At 36.9% G+C, this 20,110-nt stretch overlaps 2 pseudogenes across 1 annotated transcript; one reads left to right on the forward strand and one right to left on the reverse strand.

Annotated features, from left to right (window-relative positions):
• Window positions 1-2,563: 2,563 nt before the first annotated feature.
• LOC132169302 (uncharacterized) lies at window positions 2,564-6,907 on the forward strand (annotated as a pseudogene). The gene is made up of 5 exons (XR_015911538.1): window positions 2,564-2,839; window positions 4,254-4,733; window positions 4,909-5,061; window positions 5,650-6,089; window positions 6,178-6,907. The product of XR_015911538.1 is annotated as an uncharacterized LOC132169302 (transcript).
• Window positions 6,908-7,711: 804 nt separating this feature from the next.
• Window positions 7,712-12,950, reverse strand: LOC148588018 (protein FAR1-RELATED SEQUENCE 9-like; annotated as a pseudogene).
• Window positions 12,951-20,110: the final 7,160 nt, after the last annotated feature.

Genomic DNA, 20,110 nt, shown 5'->3' on the forward strand with positions numbered 1-20,110 from the left:
CCATTACTCTTAAGGATTCGTATAAATAAAATCTTAGAAACAATTAAACCTTCACCCCATAGATTGCTGTTGAAATCAAATCTAGAGAGAAGATAAAACAAACCCAAAAATGAAACAGAAAAATACATGAGAAAATAAATGAGAAACAAAAGCAACAAAACAAAATATATTGACGGATGACAGGGTGGGAGGTGGCGGATGGGGAGGCGCGTGTCATACTGGGTTTGGTGTAGGAAAGTAGATCTATCTTCGAAAGATTTCGAGATTAGAACCTTGACAGACCAGCGAGAGACACAATCGAGATTATGGAAAACCATTTTTGGCTGTGGTAGAGATTTAATCTCTAGGATAGGGCCTTAATAGAGGCGGATAACACATTTGATGAAGCAAAGTAGGGCCTCAAAAGAGGCGGATAGAAAGACCTCCAAACAGGCAAGAAAGGGAGGGGGAGGAAGGAAGAAGGGACGGGGGAGGAGGAGCAAAGCTCCCTCCTCAATGGCATCTCATATCTCACTCAGGTCTTTAAGCAAAAAGTAGCTTGATTCTTTAAATTTAAGAAAAGTTGTTGCTAGTATTCTAAACCAAATTTTTAAGGGTGAATTTTACCTGAAATTTGTATGTATTGTAGGATAGTCGTGAGATAAAAATGTGGTATCTAGCATTAATTAATATTTATAAAATTCTAAAACTCCATAGTTGTTCCACAAGTGAGTAGACCAAACATACCTCTTCCATGAAAGGATACTTAGTTCCAAACTGTAGCTAATAATTATTTTATTAGAAAGATCAGCTCATAACCAAGCGTCCAAGCACGCTCATTTGAGTAATTCCATCATGTACCATATTAGACATGTAAAAGGGTATCAAGGAATTTATTTTAGAGTATGGTACAATCCCTATCAAATTAACATGCCGTTACTAAGAATTCTCATACTTTTTGGCAGCATATTTTAATGGTAGTCTTATAGTAGAGTGGAAAGCTAAACAAACCAGTAATCATTATAAAGTCTCCGCTTGTTTCAACGTAAAATGATTTTTATAAAATATTTTTCGTATTTTTTGGTGTTTGATGTGACGGAAATAAGAGTCAATGGAAAACATTTTCGATTTGACAGAAAAAAGCTTCTTTTACTATCCGGAAAATGGTTTTCCTTTTTAAACACTGAAAATCAATTTTTGAGTTTGAGCTTCTCATTCTCAAACCACCAAAACTTCGCCGAGACAGAAAAATGCTAATGTGGCACTAACGGACGGACAACCAACGAAAAGATCTATTGTATATATATATATATATATATATATTTGAGGTGTCATTTGTTTTTGCGTGTTGAATCAGGAATTTATCTCAAAAATTCACTTCATTTAATTAAGACAAATAATAAAATACTAACAATAATTATTTAACTAATAGCATGAATTTATGAAAATATAAACAATCATGATATTTACATTATATAATGAATGAATAAGTTAATTGAGAAGTTCATAATAAAATTTGAATTAGTTAAAAAAATAAATGAACCAAGCGTGAAGAGAGTACCTAGTTCGGTGACAAGCTCAAACATGGCTCTTGTTTGAAATAAAGCTAAATGAACCAGAGAATCTTAGTTTAATATGCAAGCGTGACCTACTAGCGAGGTATAAATTAAATTAAATAGCAAAATAAATAAACCAATAATTTAGTGGAGAGTGTTTTTTCTCTCTATATAATGACGAATCCTATCGTGAACATCTACTCGACTCTTTAATTTAATCCTATCAAATTAAAGACGCCCCGTTTCTTCGGAGGCTCTAAAGCTCAATCTGTAAAGGCAAGAATTGGAATAGTAAGTAATATCGTCAAGTACGTATCAGTAATAAATCTTCATCATAATTGTTATTATCCTCATGAGTTTAGCATTTTTCTCTTTCTCCTTACTATTATTCTTTTATTCTTACTTTTCTCTTCATCATAATTGTTGTTATTCTTGCATTTTTAAACACTAACAAAGCATCATGCCTTTTTTTCTTCTTTCCGAATCTGTAAATCAAAATCGTGGTACTTTTGTCATGGTGGATAATTCTTGTTTACTATTTAGCAAATCTGGTAGAAGAAAAGTTTGCGGAACCAGAAGAAAAATGAAGAAAAGGATCAATAAGTTTGTTGTGAGGGATCGCTTAATGCATGTGATTGTCCTGCTTAAATTTGATCTCGAATCATGACAAAAATAAACTATAACCAGTGACGGACTAGGGCGGGGGAACTGTTAAAAGAAATTAGTCTTTAAATTTGTGAAAAAAAATATTCTAAGTCTTGTTTTTTTGGTTTTTTCTTTTTCTTTTACTTTGGCCTCTTAAAAAAAAAAAAAAAAAAAAAAAAGAGAATTCAACCCAGTTTCGCCCTCTAAAGTTAAATTTGTAATTATGTCCCAAAATCCAAGGAAGAAAAGTACTTGAAATGATCAAGAAAAATAAAAAGAAAAATTACAAAATGCATTTACTCTTGAATCATTCCTCTCTCTTTCTATATCTCTAAAAATGTTCACATGTCAATTTTCTATTAAATTTATTTTTATATAAAAAAATAAAAAATTGAAAGAAGATATCTAACCATGCCTCAAAATGGAGGAAATGGAGGACAACAGGCAAACGATAGAATTGCAAATGAGTGAGACATCTCAACGCAATCTTGGAAGCACTTCGTCTGGGCAAAGATCCTCTTCTACAACAACGGATTCCGCTAGCACCTCTAGTGGAGTTGGTTCTATTGCATCGTCTTCCGGTCCACCGGATTCTAATGATGCTGGAGATTCTGGTAGTCACTTGATTACGATTGAGAACTCGGACGCAACTAATGGGAGTAAGTGCCTCTCTCTCTCTCTGGTCACAGAACAGGAGGCCGAGTTTTAATTTCGATTTGTTTTAGGTAAAAGTATTGTGAATGCTTTATATATATATATATATATATATATTGCACAAAACTGCGTTGTGAATGTTCTCTTAAGCACCTTCTGCATATATCATGCACCTCTTCTGATTTATCATAGGCCAAAATTCCAGAGAAAATCTTCACCATAATTGTTACTATCATCATGAATTTAGCGTTGTTCTCTTTTTCCTTACCATTATTCTTTTATTCTTAACTTTGTATGTGTATATTGTTTCAATTTTTAAGTACACAAACCAAGCATCATGCATTTTTTTTCTTCTTTCGAATCCTTAAATCAAAATCTTGGTACTTTTGTAATATGGTGGTTCTTATTTACTATTTAGCAAATCTGGCAGAAGAAAAATATCAATTATAAGTTTGTTGGGAGGGATCGCTTAATGCAATGTGATTGTCCCGATAAAATTGGACCGCAAATCATGGTAAGAATAAACTACAACCCGTACGTGAGGGACTAGGGCGGGGGGATTGTTAAAAAAAATTAGTCTTTAAATTTGTTAAAAATATATTTGAAGTATTTATTTTTTACTTTGTCCTCTTAAAAAGAAAACTTGTAGTTTAGGTTGTGTAAGTTGAAGGAAGAAAACTTGAAATGAGCAAGAAAAATCAAGAAGAATTACAAAATGAATTTACTCTTGAATCATTCCTCTCTCTCCCTCTAATTCTTTCACTTGTACATATCTCAATACATAACTTATCTAAAAATGTTCATATCTCAATTTTCTAAATCAGTGTTAACTTTATTCATTTACATCTCATATAACTTCCATGTAATGTAATTCTTATGTAAAATAATTCTTGAAAAATTAAAAAACACAACTTCTTCAAGTCACTTAGGAACTTAAGGGAATATGAAATGAAAAGAATCAAAATAAATGTTATTAAAATTGAGTTTATTATTCAACGACCAAAAAAAAAAAAAAACAAGAAAAAAGATGGAAGACGGTGCTACTTCTTCTATACAAGCTATCCGTCAACCAATATCATCTAATACAAGGCTACAGCAGGTTTCTATAGCTCTAGTCCTCCTCCTAAAACATCGTCTTCTGATGAATCTAATGCAGTCCATCATGGAGCCGCTCCTATTATCCCAATTACGCCGAATTCAGTAATAACTCCAGCAAGCAATAATTCACCAGGACAGTCCTCAGACCCAAATGATGAAGATCTTGAAAGTAAGCGTCTCTCTCTTTCTCTTTGGTAAAAGTGTTGTGATTGCTTTTATATATATATATATCTTGCAAAAAAGTGCATCGTGAATGTTCTCTTCAGTACCTTTCTGCATATATCTGCACCTCTTCTCATTTATCTTAGCCCAAAATTCCAGGTGATCAAAGAACATTAGATCGCTACCGTCCCCTCCGTCAAGCGGTCACAAAAGGTGATTGGCCGGCTGCTAAGGCATTTTTAGACAAAGACAACGACTGTGTTCGAGCTTCCATAGCAACTTATAAAGCGACAGCACTCCACATTGCGGTGGCTCACCAACACACCACTTTTATAAAGAAATGGTTGGAATTGAGGATATTGGAGCAGGGGGACATGGAATTGAAAACCAATTATGGATTTACTGTCCTTCACACTGCTGCCCAAGTAGGAAACGTCAGCATTGCTAAGCAGCTTGTGATAAAAAACAATGAGTTGCCATCGATCATTGATCACGAGGGAGACACACCACTCATTGTTGCAGCATATATAGGACAAACAAACATGGTCTCGTATCTATTCTCTGTGACTCCTCATGAACAGTTTACGAAAGCAAAACGCATTGAGCTCCTTGGTCATACTATCCGCAATGATATGTATGGTAAGCCCTACATCTGACTATATCTTTGTTCGGCGAATTTGATGTAGTTACACAAGTTGGATGGAGTTACCAGTTTTATATATTGCAATATTAGTGACCATATACTATAAGCATTATTTCTTAACCCACCTTTCGACAATTATCAAATTAATGTGCTGTTTCTATATATGGACAGATATATCTTTGAAAATTCTGAAATTGTATCCAAACATAGCAAATGCCGACACTGAATGCTGGCGGGAAGGGTTGGAAACGTTGGCCAAGAAACCATTCTCAATTGGCAGCGAAAGAGAGCTATCATTCTGGAAAAGTCTCTTAAAGTACTCCTGTTAGTTTTCCTCCAAACCAAACTTCTTTAATTGAAAAGATACGACATGTCCCAAGTAAATATAGTTCTTTTATTACATTAATCACAATTTGATGACAATTTTACTCATATTAGCTTGGCATGGGAAAATACTCTTATTTGATTTCATCAAATCTTTAGATGATATCTACTTCTAAACTATGGAAAATTTTATACGATTATAAGTTATTTTCTATTCTATATGTCTCATCAATCTTTTGTAATACTTGTACGTAACCGTTGCTTTTATACACACAAGAAAATAGTGACTACTATTTTTCTTTTTTGGCAAAAGCTAGCATTTCTCTTTTACTTAAATTCAAAAGATATAAGAGATTTAAAGTGCCTGGGTTTTGCAGAAACAAAACTTGTCTTAAGTAGTCAATAATTAGGACACAAATAGCCGCATCGATCTAATGCTTTAGTTATCTTTGCATTTTGATTTTATAAAGCTGTCAATATAATTTCTTATTAAGGATATTCGTAAACTAATTGAATTTATAGATGTAATATTTCTTTATTACCGAACCATTTCTGATTTCTAAATAGATTCTTTTCTCAACACCATAGGTTTCAAAGGGATCTATAACAAAGCTTTCATGAAGGCATCAGCCCATCAATTGGTTAAAATACTTTTGAGAAAGGATGGAATTCCAGACAACCTAATCTTATCAAAATTGATTCTCAATGATATGGCTTTAATTTTTGAAGCTGCAGAAGCTGGAAATGTTGAATTTCTAATTATAATTTCAGACTCTTATCCTGACCTTATTTGGAAACTAAAGGAAAATAACATGAGTATATTTCACACTGCTGTTTTACATCGGCAAGAGAGTGTGTTCAATCTAATATATGAGATAGGTGATCCCATGAATAGCATTGCATCCTATGTTACCAAAGATGACAGAGAGAACATGTTGCATTTAGCTGGAAAATTGGCTCCTTTGGATCGACTAAATATCGTATCAGGAGCGGCACTTCAAATGCAACGGGAGTTGTTGTGGTTTAAGGTGAGTAATAATATTGTTTCTTTTTTCTTCTGGCTGCATACATAACAGTTCAACTGTTACCTATCAATTTATATCTCGTCAACTGTAGGAGATAGAAAATATTGTCCCGCGATCATTTGCGAAGAGAAAGAATTCGAGAGGAAAAACACCTAAGGAGATATTTGTAGAGGAACATAAGGATTTCCAAAAAGATGGTGAAATGTGGATGAAGAACACAGCAAACAATTGCATGGTCGTCGCAACATTGATTGCCACTGTGATGTTTGCTGCAGCATTCACAATACCAGGTGGCAGTGATCAAACTAAAGGGACTCCTATTCTTTTGAGAAGTACCTCATTTATGGTATTCTTCATATCCGATGCAATATCATTGTGTTCCTCTTCGACTTCAATAGTAATTTTCTTGTCAATTCTCACGTCACGTTACACGGAAAATGATTTCTTAAAGTCAATACCTTTAAAATTGCTGTTTGGACTCACCACACTCTTCATTTCCATTGCGGGCATGATGGTAGCCTTCATTGCAACTTTCTTTTTGGTGTATACAAGAGCATGGGCATGGACTCCGGTTGTTGTAATCACTTTGGCTGGTATCCCAATTATTTCATTTGGTCTACTACATTGGAAAATTTGGGTTGATATATTCCGCTCAACATTCAACTCTAGATTTCTTTTTCGGCCACATCAACATTGACTTTTCTAGCGGAAGATGCCGATTGGAGAATTGATCATCCAAAAATACGAAGGCAAACGAAAAGGAACAAAAGTTGTTGGAGGTTCACAACATATTAAACAAGGAAGGCCAAAGGAAGAATTGATTGCAAATAAAGACTTTGGATTGATATATATTGTTTGTCTTAGCTATTCCATTTACTGTGATGTATGCATACTAGCATATAACCTGTGCATTTTTCATTATAATAGAATTCTTAAATATTTTTGCAAAAAAAGTCTTAGAAGATAATAGCAAAAAATATAAATAATAATAATAAAAAAGAAAGAAAATAAAGGTATGACACCCATAGAATATATTAGGATGACTAAGACTATTTTGGTAGAAATATTGGTTTTAAATTGAATCAAATATATTTAATATGTAATCTTATATTCTTATTTTGAATTGAGAAGTGATTGGTTATTTGGACTAGATGATTTAACATTTAAGATTCAATTAATTTGACTAAAAGAGAAACAAATTAATTAAATATGAATAGTGTGAAATTTATGTATGTAGTTCGGATTATATATGTACAGCGAAGAACTAGTGGGTTATGGCATGCTTACTAAATAATAAAAAATATTTTATATATATGTATGTTCAGGGATTTTCTGCCATTGTGAAAAATCCACATAATGCCTCAAAATCATGCCTCAAAATAATGTCTTGCCACGATCCAAAATCATCACAAAAATAAGGAGCAATTTCAAGTGGTCTACATTGAACAATTTCAAGTGTTCTACATTGAGTTACAAAAATCCATATAAAGTGGTCTACATTGAACAATTTCAAGAAACAAGCATTCCATTCAAAAGTAAGATCCAACAAAAATTAGCTTTCATCACACTTCCAAGCATTCCACTCAAAAGTAAGATATGCTTTTATAGGACTTGGGACTTGGTGACTATGAATTCCATTGGGCCTGAAAAAAGATATTTCAATGCATAAAAACAAGGATATTGGTTACAAAAGATAAAAGGAAATAATATAAAAATACTTGCGTAACTACATTATTTTGAGTTCCAATTACTTGACCATGCTGAATATCAGTTTCAAAAGGAAACATAGTTTCATTTGTGTCTAGTTCATCTTGTAGCGATCTTTGGCAAGTCTTCAATTAATAAAGAATTAAAGTATGTTAGAAAAAACTGCTAATATGAATAATTTAACAAATGCAATAGATCAAAATTAGCAACCTGTTTTTTCTTCTTGTTTGGTTTGGGCTTTGTGTTACCCGGCTTTGTGTCACCCGGTTGATTCTTTTTTCCTTTTGACTTCCTCACCACCACTTTTTCAACTTCAGACATTTTCCTTTTTGATGCTTGCTTCCCTTTAGTACAAACCACATAAGGATTAAGTACGTTTTGACTTTCCACTGCCATATCACTGGACACATTACCGGTAATAGATGCATCTGGGAGTGATTGGGAAGGTGGAATTTGCTCACTCCTTGGTACACTTAATTTCTTATAACACTCTGAAACATGATTTTTCACTATCGTGTAATTGTCCACGGTTGTCGCTCTAATTGATGCTAACTCAAACATATCTTTGCATAGGTCGAAATAACGTTCTGCAGTAGGGTTGCCAATCAAGGGATCATAACTACTTTTGATAAATTGATGTTTTCGCTTCAAGTCCTTCCTCCATCGATTGAGAATGTATTTTTCTGGCAATACTGTAACATCAAGTGTGGTCAATATACATATTGCATGTCTACACAAAATTCCTCTTGATTCAAAATAGCAACAACTGCAGTTCACTTCACATGAAGCTTCGTTATAGTAAACATTAAAGCATACTTTTTTTGTGTAGGCATCATTGATTTCTACCCGTTCAGTCACTTGATAAGTACTAATTTCACCTTCAATTTTTAGAAGCAAGCTAGTACAATAAAACACCTCCCTAATCTCCTCTTGCACTTCTTTGAACTTTGCATGGGTGTAAAGTTGCTGAAATTGCTTCTCCAAAGAAAACCTGCTTACACATAAAATCGTGACATTAAAAGAATGGAAATCAGCAACACTCTCATTCTCAACTTTCTTACACAAAGCATTATCGTATTAATCCACAAATTCCTTCAATGTGGTCGACGAATACACGTAACCATAAAAAAAATGCATTCATATTTTCACTACATTGTGTGGTAGTCATGCCGACCCAAATACACCTTTCAAATATGTTGGTACCAAAAATGTCCACTCACTATATAAGCTACACAGCCACGCATTATCCTCCAACCTATAACACTCCAGTAGACTTTGCCAACTTGCGTCAAACTCATCACATGTCTAAGAATCGTATACACAACTTCTTAGGGCACTCTTAATGGCATGGTACTGTGAATGTGATCCAAATTTATCAGGAAAGTTTTTCAATATATGCCATAAACAAAATCGATGTCGAGCATTGGGAAAACTATATTGATTGCACTTTTCATAGCCCTATCTTGATCTGTTATAATTGCCATTGGCGATCGACCGTTCATGCATTTCAACCAAGTGTCAAACAACCATGCAAATGTCTCTGTATTCTCACTTGGTATTAAAGCTGCCCCGAAGAGTATTGACTGCCCATGATGATTTACTCCCACAAAAGGAGCAAATGCCATTTCGTACCTATTAGTCAAATAAGTTGTGTCAAATGTAATGACATCCTCAAAATCTTCATACGATGCCCTACTTCGTGCATCAGCCCAAAACACATTTCTCAACCTACAATCATCATCCAAATCCATCTCAAAGTAGAAACCATCATTTACTTCTTGCATTCTACTAAAATAGCCACAAAGTGCTTCGGCACCTCCTGTGCCTAGGCATAGACGTCTTGACTTGGCAATAAAATTAGAACAATCTTTTTCTCCAAATGCAAGATTCTCATACCCCCCCCCCCCGCGCGCTTCAACAGCTAATGAGTTATAATTATTATTCATTCTTATTCCCGCTCTATCATTTATCTCAAGCTTTCTCTTCACATCAGGATCCAAATCCTTATTGCATCTAAAAAATCTCACTTGACGTGGGCTTAAATGATGATTTTGCTCAGTACGTACACTAGTCACACACAGTTCTGTATCAACTAACTTCACATTAAAATTGGCCTTACACCCTGTTCTGATTGATTGACTAGGCTTACAAAAACTATTACTTGAGCTGGGTTTTCTACTTCCATGACGAGCAGATCCTAGAGTAAGGTAATGTGCATGCCCTTTTTCATCCTTTTTAATCCTCTTTTGTACCACCCCAAAACCCTCTTTCTTCGCATAACTCCTATAGTAAATATTAAGTTCGTTTATGGAGCTAAATGCCATTCCTTTTTTAGGTGTCTCAACATTTTCAACTTCATCTATGAGCTTCAACACGGACTTGCCATTGCCCACATTATCTTCCGACACTAAATCAGCTACAGTTTCATTTTCAACAATATCAAAACAAATAAAACAAAATTTAGATGAAGTAAATACGAATAATAACATTTACTAAATTATGCTACAAGAATTAAATGAAGATGAAAAGGCCCAACATACCATTTTGGGGGTCCATTTCAAGGGGAGACGGAAAATGGATTAAAACGGTGGGTTGGAGATTCTGAAATTTTGGGATTTTGACGATTGTAGGTCGTCGTTGGAGATTGTGCTGGCTCGTCGTTAGTTTATATGGTTGGCTCGTTGTCACTGAAATTTGTGGATTTTGACCGATGTAGCTCCTCGTCGAAGATGTGGGTGGCTCGCTTTCGTGGTCTTCGGAGGCCGGCCGTCAGTGAGGGGAGAGCTAGGGAGAAGGAAAGAGGAGAAAGAGAGAGGGGGAGAGATTTGTGTGAGGGAAGAGAGGAAAACAAAGATGTTTTCTAATAGGGGAGGCGACCACGAAATGGGGAAGAGAGATTTTTCTAACCTAACAAATTATTATTATAAAAATTAAAAAAAAAAATGTGATGTGGCCTTTGCCACATCAGTGTTGGTGGACGATGGGCTGATTGTGGGGAGCCGAAAATCTCTACTCTAGTCCATAATAGCACTCACATGAGCATCCGATTTTTCATGCAACTTAATTGTGAGGTGATGTCCAATTAAGGAATATATATATCTATATATTGGAATATTTTATATTTTCTAAATTAGGTTTATTAATATTTTTCTTAACAAGTTATTTCTCTTTATATTAGAATATTTTTATTGTCCGTTATTATATTTGCTTGTAAGGTTTATTCTCTTCCTTAATTAGTTTAGGTCTACTTTAGGGTTTCTTGGTCACTAATCATTGTCTCTCTATAAATAGAGAGTTATGTAATATTATTTGATATCTTGGAAATGCAAGATGTAGCCCATACGTCGATCTCTCTCTGCTTCCGCTCTCTTTTCTTTCTCTTTCTTATTTTAACATTTTATCAGAGCCACATTTTTGCTTTTGTGGCTTTCAATAAGAGTCTTATGACATTTCTCTGGTGTTTTCTAGCATTCTCTTATTACGAACTCCCAATTTTGTTGTGATCCATGGTTTTATTCATTGGCGAATCTTGGCACAATGCAATTTGGCCCTTCACGGGATTTTTAACGGCTAGTTTCTGTTCTCCGACCACATTGTCAGTTGCATCTTGGCCCTTCACTGGATTCTTTTAGCGGCTTCTCTCCGTTCTCCGGTATTTCTCCGGCCGTCACTTTCAGCCTTTCTCGTCTTTCTTATTGGTGAACCCTGGCACAATGTGGTTTGGCCCTTCACAGGATTTAACAGCTAGTTTTCATTTTCTGACCCTCAATGTCTATTGTGGCTTTGCCCTTAACCGGATTCTTTTAGCGGCTTATCTCCGTTCTTCGGTATTTCTCTGGCCGCCACTTTCATCCTTTCTCGCCGACATTGCCTTGATCCAACCATCAACTTCAGATGCCTTTAATTTCTTCTATTTTCCAAATTCATGCTTACATCTTGAGTTTGAGGGGGAATGTTGGAATATTCTATATATTTTCTAAATTAGGTTTATTAATATTTTTCTTAACAAGTTATTTCTCTTTATGTTAGAATATTTTTATTCTCCGTTATTATATTTCTTTGTAAGGTTTATTCTCTTCCTTAATTAGTTTAGGTCTACTTTAGGGTTTCTTGGTCACTACTCATTGTCTCTCTATAAATAGAGAGTTATGTAATATTATTTGATATATTGGGAATACAAGATGTAGCCCATACATCCCTTTCCACTTCCGCTCTCTTTTCTTTCTCTTTCATATTTTATTCGCTTATATTATATATATATATATATATATATATATATATGAGAATAACTTTAGTCAGATGTAAAACCCATATTTTATAGCATCCAATAAAAATGTGCCACATCAATTAAAAAACTTCAAATACAATAAGCATGGAAACACTAGATTTTATGAGCAAAAGAAAATCTATGGACAACCAAAGAGGCAAAGATCGAGACAGCTTCCCCTTTCAAGAGACCAACCGGATCAACCCTTAAACCATCCACCGCCTCCTCCTCCACAGCAATCCACCCAAAGCCACCTTCTTAAAACAAGCATTAATGAGGCTAAAGCAATGAGCATTACGTCCAGTTCATCTCATATTAGAACACGCAAAAAAATGCATCAAAGGCATTACGTCTAGTTCATCAAGCTGCACAACTCCACAAAGAGAACTTAAAAAACTAGAAACTACATCTGCAGAAATACAAACTAGAATGTAGCAAGACATCAAGCCAACAAATCCATAGGACAAAAATTTAGAAGCACCCAAATTTGTTAACCTTTTTTTCTTCTATTTTTACAGTCTTCAGTGGTTCTGTCCTTACTAAATTTTTATTGTTCTCTCCATGAACTTCTTTTTTTTTTTTTTTTTCATATAATTACTTGTTCTCTCCGTGAACTGTTTTCAGAAGCACCTAAAAATTACAAACAAAACAGACCACCCAAAACTTACAAACAAAATCAACTATCAAAGAAAAAAACACCCAACCACAAACAATTTCGCCACCCAAAAGTAATGTTGTGTATGTTATAAACAATTTATTTATTTATTTTTTATTCTTTTCTAAAGGGAATCTATATCAGTCTCATTCATAGAAATCATGAGCATAAAGCACTTACAAGCAACCATAGTCAAAGCTACGAGGTTACAGGCGTCACAGATGACGTATTCCATTCTAGACACAAAACCAATCTACTAACCCATGACTAATCTACATATTAAAAAACAGATATGTGCCAAACAGACTCAAACTAATACATAGGTAGTGCTTATTCCTCATAATTGAGGGTAGACAAACCCCAAATGAAACTCTTCTTCCTCGACCAGAAAAGCCAGGATAACGTTCACATCCACAACCCAAAGGTCTGGACCAAAGCAAATAACCCAAAGAGCATCACGCATGCAAATCAAGAGGGGACAGAGCCTTATTACAAGCAAAAAAAAGGAAATAAAAGCATACAGGGAAATAAAGGGACTAATACAGAAATACAACCAGAAAAGAAAAAATCAGACAAACAACAAATGGAAACCAATAGAATAGAGAAAAAATTGGAGAATCACACTAAGTGGGAAACGGCAGCCGGAAGGAAGCCGATCGCGTGTTGGATGGAAACCAACGCGGAAGGTGGCGTTGGAGCTCATCGCGGGGGGGACACGAGGAAAGACTCAACAGCGGACGGTGGGCTGCAGAGCGAGCACGGAGGAGATCGATGTCGCACACAAAACAAAACTGGGGGAGTTTGAGTGAATCCCCCAAGAGCATCACCCACAAAGTGTGACAAACAGGCAAGGCAACAAAAACAACAAACCAAAATACATGGCAAAAGACGGACATAAAGGAAAGGAAATAAAACAACCAGAAACGAAAAAAAAAAAAAAAAAAAAAAAAAAAAAAAAAAAAAAAAAAAAAAGCCAAAGAGAACCGAAATCAAACCACATCTGGAGAGATGGATCCAGTGCAATAGGTGTGATGGGCACTAGAAAATCCGGGTAGCAAGGTGTTGGAGCACGTCTCAAGGTGGACCAGGCGACAAGCAGTCAATCGGGTAGGACACTAGCTGGAGTCAAACCGACCCAGCAACAGGCGCGGCGGATGGAGAAGAGCGAAAGAACGGCCTCCAAAAAACCTTAAAATCAGAAAAGGGAGGGAGAGGGAGAGAGAGGAAGAAAACGCCCAAAGAGTAAGGGACATCAAGTAAATAGGCTAGCTCTAGGGCGGGAGGAGAATAGGATGAGGGGGAGGAGGGGGCAGGGGGAGAACAGACGACGCTCTCTGCTAGAGATGAAACCCTAGCAGAGAGGGTCTTTCTTGAACCACGTTTACAAACAATTTATTATTTTGCTATTTGTTTTAACTATATTTTTCAATTATTCCAAATGTTTTACCGTTTGACATTATATTAAGACACTTGAGGACATTCAGCTCATTACGGGAAGCTGCCATATCACAAATGCTACAACTGTCAATCACACCATTACCCTGCCAGCCCATGGACAAACTCAACATGGCAAGTGCGCAGCAGAGTAGATTTGCAAAATGTGGGAATACACTCAGAAGGCAACAAACGAGAATCCAGCTGCAACTAAAAGGGCATGAGAATATCAGAAAATAAATCATAAAGAATAACAGCCATACCTTGTAATATCTTGTAATCAATAAACTCACAATCTGTAGGATCCTCTTGTAACGAACACTAATGTCTTGTGTATATATATTGATGTATATGGATGGTAAATATACAACAGAGAGAGAGTTGTCAAACATACCAATTCTTGTGTCATTATATGGTATCAGAGCCTTTCTAAGACTCACATCATTTTTTTTTTTCTTGGGGAAACTTCACTTTGGCCCTTGAACTATGAATTTCTCTATGTGTACCCCTCCGTTAGATTTTAAACATTACGTGACATTTATACCCCTGACTTTTGTATAAAATTCCAACTTCCAAAACATTTTTTTATTTAAAAAAAAATAAAAATCAGAGATATTTTGGTCTTTTTTTGTAATTTGAACGGCTAAAATTGATGGAACGGTCCTAATTGAGAGCAATTCAAAGTTCAGGGTCCAAAATGAGAGATTTGAAAGTTCATGGAGGGTTTGTAAAATTGGGTGGAAGTTCAGGGGGCTAAAGTGAAATTTCCCCCTTTTTTTTTCTTTTTCTTTTTCCCTCAGAAATGGCCACTTCTTCCACCACCTCCAGCAATGCCTCTCCTACAACACCTACATCCTCCACACTTCCTATCTCACCAGCCTCTCTCTTTAATAACCTATCTCACCGTCCCATTGCCCAACTGACCCGTGACAATTATCTCACGTGGCAATGGCAAATGATCACCTATCTCAAAGCCCAAAATGTGTATGACTTTGTTGAAGGAACTGTCATTCCCCCACCACAAACTATTCCAAATACGAACCCATCAGAAGGTGCACCTGCTTAGGTTGCTAACCCAGCATATCTCACATGGCTCCAACAAGACCAAATGGTCCTTAGTATCCTTGTCTCCACTCTCTCCAAGACTCTTATCTCTCAAGTTATTGGCTACTCCACTTCTTGTGAAGTATGGAATGCTCTTGAGCGCATGTACTCCTCCCAGTCACAGGCAAGGATCATGCAAGTCCACTATGAACTGGCTATCCTCAAAAAGGAAGGCTCCACTATTGCTGAATATTTTCTGAAATTCAAAGCACTTGCTGATACATTAGCTGCGGCCGGACAACCACTAAATGATTTTGATTTGGTTTCATTTTTGCTTGCTGGCTTGGGATCCGAATATGATCCATTTGTGACTTCTGTCACAACCCGTGTGGACCCAATGACTATCGAAGAATCAACTGCAGAGTCAATTTTCCCATATACAAATCTAACTACTGCACGTTCTTTTTCTCAAAGATACAAAGGACCGTACCGTGGACAGTCCTCCAGCAATGGGTCTAACTGTGGGGCCGCATCCTTCAATAAGCGGTCTCATGGCTCTCGTGGGCGTTATGGTCGTGGTCAAGGACCACCCTACTCCTCTAGCCCTCCTACTCCTCCCCAAGTATGCCAAGTGTGCAACACGCCAGGTCACATTGCCCTCACCTGCTACCACATGTTTGATTATACTTTTCAACAAGATAACTCACCCAATATGCTGGCTTTTTCCTGCTTCATCTTCTCCACCTTCCACTGATGTCAACTGGTACCCAGACATTGGGGCTACAAATCATGTCACGGCAGATCTTGCAAATCTCAACCTACAAGCAGAGGGATATCATGGCATGGACAAACTTCATGTAGGCAATGGGCAAGGTCTGACTATAAACCATACTAGTTCCTCTAAATTAATTTTTCCTAGTGCTACTTTCTTGTTGAAACATCTCCTTCATGTCCCACATATTACCAAGAATCTCTTGTCTGTTTCACAATTCACTCGAGATATTATTTTGAATTTCATCCATCTTTTTTCTGCATTAAGGATCCTCTCACGGGCAATACCCTTCTTCACGGCCAGAGTAAAGATGGACTCTACACGTTCCCCACCTACCCTCCTCCTTCTCGACATGCATTAGTGGGTGAACGTGCTTCCCTTGATCGATGGCATTGCTGACTTGGTCATCCGTCCCTCCGTATTGTTCGTCAGGTTGTTCGAAATCATCACCTTCCTGTCCTCAAAAATAAATCTTCTAATGTTTGTCCTGCATGTCATATGGGCAAAAGTCATGAACTTCCCCTTCACTTATCTCCATCTATTTTGCATTTTTGTTTGGAATTAATTTTTATCGATGTATGGGGACCATCCCATTTTTATTCAAATAATGGAAATCGGTATTACGTTTGCCTCATTGATGATTTCAGTAAATTTGTGTGGTTATTTCCTATTGCTATCAAATCTGCCGTTGTCTCTACATTTTTACAATTCCAAGCACATGTGAAAAAAAATTTCGATAGAAAAATCAAAGCCATTCAATTAGATTAGGGAGGGGAATTTTGGGCTCTCAATCCTATTTTGTCTCGCCAAGGAATATCTCATAGAATATCTTGCCCTCACACCCACCAACAACAAGGTTCCATGGAAAGAAAACATCAACATATTGTCGAAACTGGACTCTCACTACTTGCATCTGCTTCTATGCCTATAAAAGCCTTCCTAAGAGCCTCCTTTTTAATTAATCGTCCCCTTCCCCCGTCACCCAAAATAAATCCCCTTTTGAAATTTTCTTCCACAACACCCCGAATTATAATTTTTTTGAAAGTTTTTGGGTGTGCATGTTGGCCTCATTTACGACCTCACAATAAACACAAACTTGCATTTCGATCACAGTTATGTGTCTTTTTTGGCTATAGCTTCCAACACAAGGGCTACCGTTGACTCCATGTGCCTTCAAGTCGTATATACATTTCCCGTGATGTGATTTTTGATGAAAGTCATTTTCCTTTCACTAATAATTCTCCACCTACACTATCTACTACACCCCAACAAGTCCACCTACCCCCACACATCCAGATTTCTCATTCTCCACATGCCAAGAATCCTCCTCTGCCACAAACCTCCGTACATGTCCATCCCCCACCAACTAGCTCCTTCTCTCCCACTCAATCTACTGCAGAACTTTCTTCCAATGAGAACCAACTTGCCCATGTGCCTCATGATAATTCTTGTCCCCCTGAATCTTAAATTCCACATGTAGTCATTGTAGCACCACCAGCAATACCATCCTCCCATGCAATGCAGATACGACTCAAGAATCAAATTCACAAACAGCGTACCTTCATAAATGGGACTATCCCCTACCCTCCACCGAAGGCCCTTCTTACTCTGCTGGATGCCCACGCAAACGAGCCCACGTCATTCATGGTTGCCAACAAATCTGAACACTGGAGGGCAGCTATTCATTCTGAGTTTAATGCCTTATTGCAGAATGGTACTTGGACACTTGTCCCATGACAGCCACACATGAATTTGGTTGGACGTAAATTGATCTACAAACTAAAGCACAAATCTGATGGCACCATTGATCGCTACAAGGCTCGCTTGGTTGCCAAAGGATTCCATCAGCAGCCCAGAATCGATTATGGTGACACCTTCAGTCCGGTGGTTAAACCAACCACCATTCGTATGGTCTTCTCTATTGCAGTCACCTCCAATTGGTGTATAAAACAATTGGATGTAACAAATGCATTTTTACATGGTTCAACCCCAAGGATTTGTTCATCCATCATTTCCAGATCACGTGTGCCAACTTAAAAAGTCTCTCTATGGCTTGAAACAGGCTCCGCGAGCATGATTTTCTCGCCTTAGCACATGCCTGCTTGAACTCGGATTTCAGGGCTCTCGGGCTGATACGTCCCTGTTCTTTTTTAGTAATGGTGCTACCACCATCTTCATCCTCATCTATGTGGATGACAATATTGTCACTAGCCCTAGCCCTGTACTCATTGCCTGACTTATTTCTAAGCTCCAAGGTGACTTCCCAATTAAGGACCTCGGCAACATCAACTACTTCTTGGTATAGAGGTCCTCCATACATCAGATGGCCTCTTTTTATCTCAACGAAAGTATATCTTGGACCTCCTTAAGAAATCCAACATGCTCAATGCTAAGACCGTGACCTCTGCCATGTCCTCATCCACCACTTTGTCCCGATTTGATGGAGAAGCTTTTAAAGACCCATCTCTCTACTAAAGCATTGTAGGGTCTTTGCAATATCTCTCCCTCACTCGACCAAATGTCTCATGTACTGTCAATAAAGTCTGCCAATTTCTCCAACGTCCAACAATAAATCACTGGACTGCTGTCAAACGAATTTTAAGGTACTTGAAACACACTCTATTTCATGGCTTGTTTCTTCGACAGAACTCACGCACTCAATTACATGCTTACTCCGATGTTGATTAGGCTGGCTACCCCAATGATCGCCACTCCACCGGTGGCGATTGCATTTTTCTTGGGACTAATCTTATCTTTTGGAGCTCTAGAAAACAAGCAACTGTCTCCCGCTCTTGTACCGAAGCCAAGTACTGGTCTTTAGCCAATACCATAACTGAAATTCAGAGGATTCAATCTCTTCTAAAAGAACTTGGAGTTTTCTTGGCAACATCACCCACCTTATGGTGTGACAATCTTGGAGCCACCTACCTTACCGCCAATCCCATGTTTCATGCCCGTACTAAGCACATAGAGATTGACTTCCATTTTGTTTGGGATAAAGCGGCATCCAAAAATCTGGTATTCCGCTTCATTCCTACTAAAGATCAAAAAGCAAACATTTTCACAAAACCCTTGGTGTCCACCTGATTCATTACCTTGCGTGACCATCTCAGCATCATGGTCATTCTGCTTCAATTGAGGGGGCATATTAAGACACTTGAGGACATTCAGCTTATTACGGAAAGCTAGTGTATCACAAATGCTACAACAATCAATCACGCCATTACCCTGCCAGCCCATGGGACAAACTCAACAAGGCAAGTGTGCATCAAAGAAGATTTGCAAAACGTGGGAATACACTTAGAAGGCAACAAACGAGAATCCAGCTGCAATTAAAAAGGCATGAGAATATCAGAAAATAAATCAAAAAGAATAACAGCCATACCTTGTAATATCCTGTAATCAATAAACCAACAATCTGTGGGATCCTCTTGTAACAGACACTAATGTATTGTGTATATATATTGATGTATACGAATGGTAAATATACAACAGAGAGAGAGTTGCCAAACATACCATTTCTTGTGTCATTATACATTAAAATATTTTCATGAGATTTTATCATCTTTACGGTTATTGACCAAATAGATTTTATCATCTATCTTATGGTTTATGACCATTTGGTCCTTAAAACTTTTATAACCATTGATTCCTTTTTACCGTTGGTTAATTTATTTCATCACATTAAAGACCATTTGTCCTTAATGCATGGTCAAGCAGTGTTGACTATCTGTCTTTAATACATGAATACATGTAATGAGCTTTAAAAGAAAATAGCCCACATGTTTGTATAAATAAGGATATAGCTTTGAAAAAAGATGATTACTTCTTTGCTTTCACATATGGTACCAAATGTTGACAAACACTTTTTTTCAAGGCATAAGGCCATATGCTATATGAGTAGCTTTTCTATTTCAATTATTTGATGTCTCTCATCAACTTTGAAAAATAGGTTGTTCTATTAATCTTCGTTCTTGAAAGTACGTCTTTAATGAAGGTACGTAGATGCTATAGTCTAATCCTGGGAGGTTGCGTGTCAAGAGATCCGATCGCACCGAGTTACATAGTACTTCGGAAGGCATGAATCAATCTTCGGAAGGCATGAATCAATCTTTAAGGACAACGCTCTTGCGTGATTCTATAGT

This window comes from Corylus avellana, chromosome 1, assembly GCF_965113065.1.
Source record: "Corylus avellana chromosome 1, dhCorAvel1.hap1.2, whole genome shotgun sequence".
Taxonomy (NCBI): Eukaryota; Viridiplantae; Streptophyta; class Magnoliopsida; order Fagales; family Betulaceae; genus Corylus; species Corylus avellana.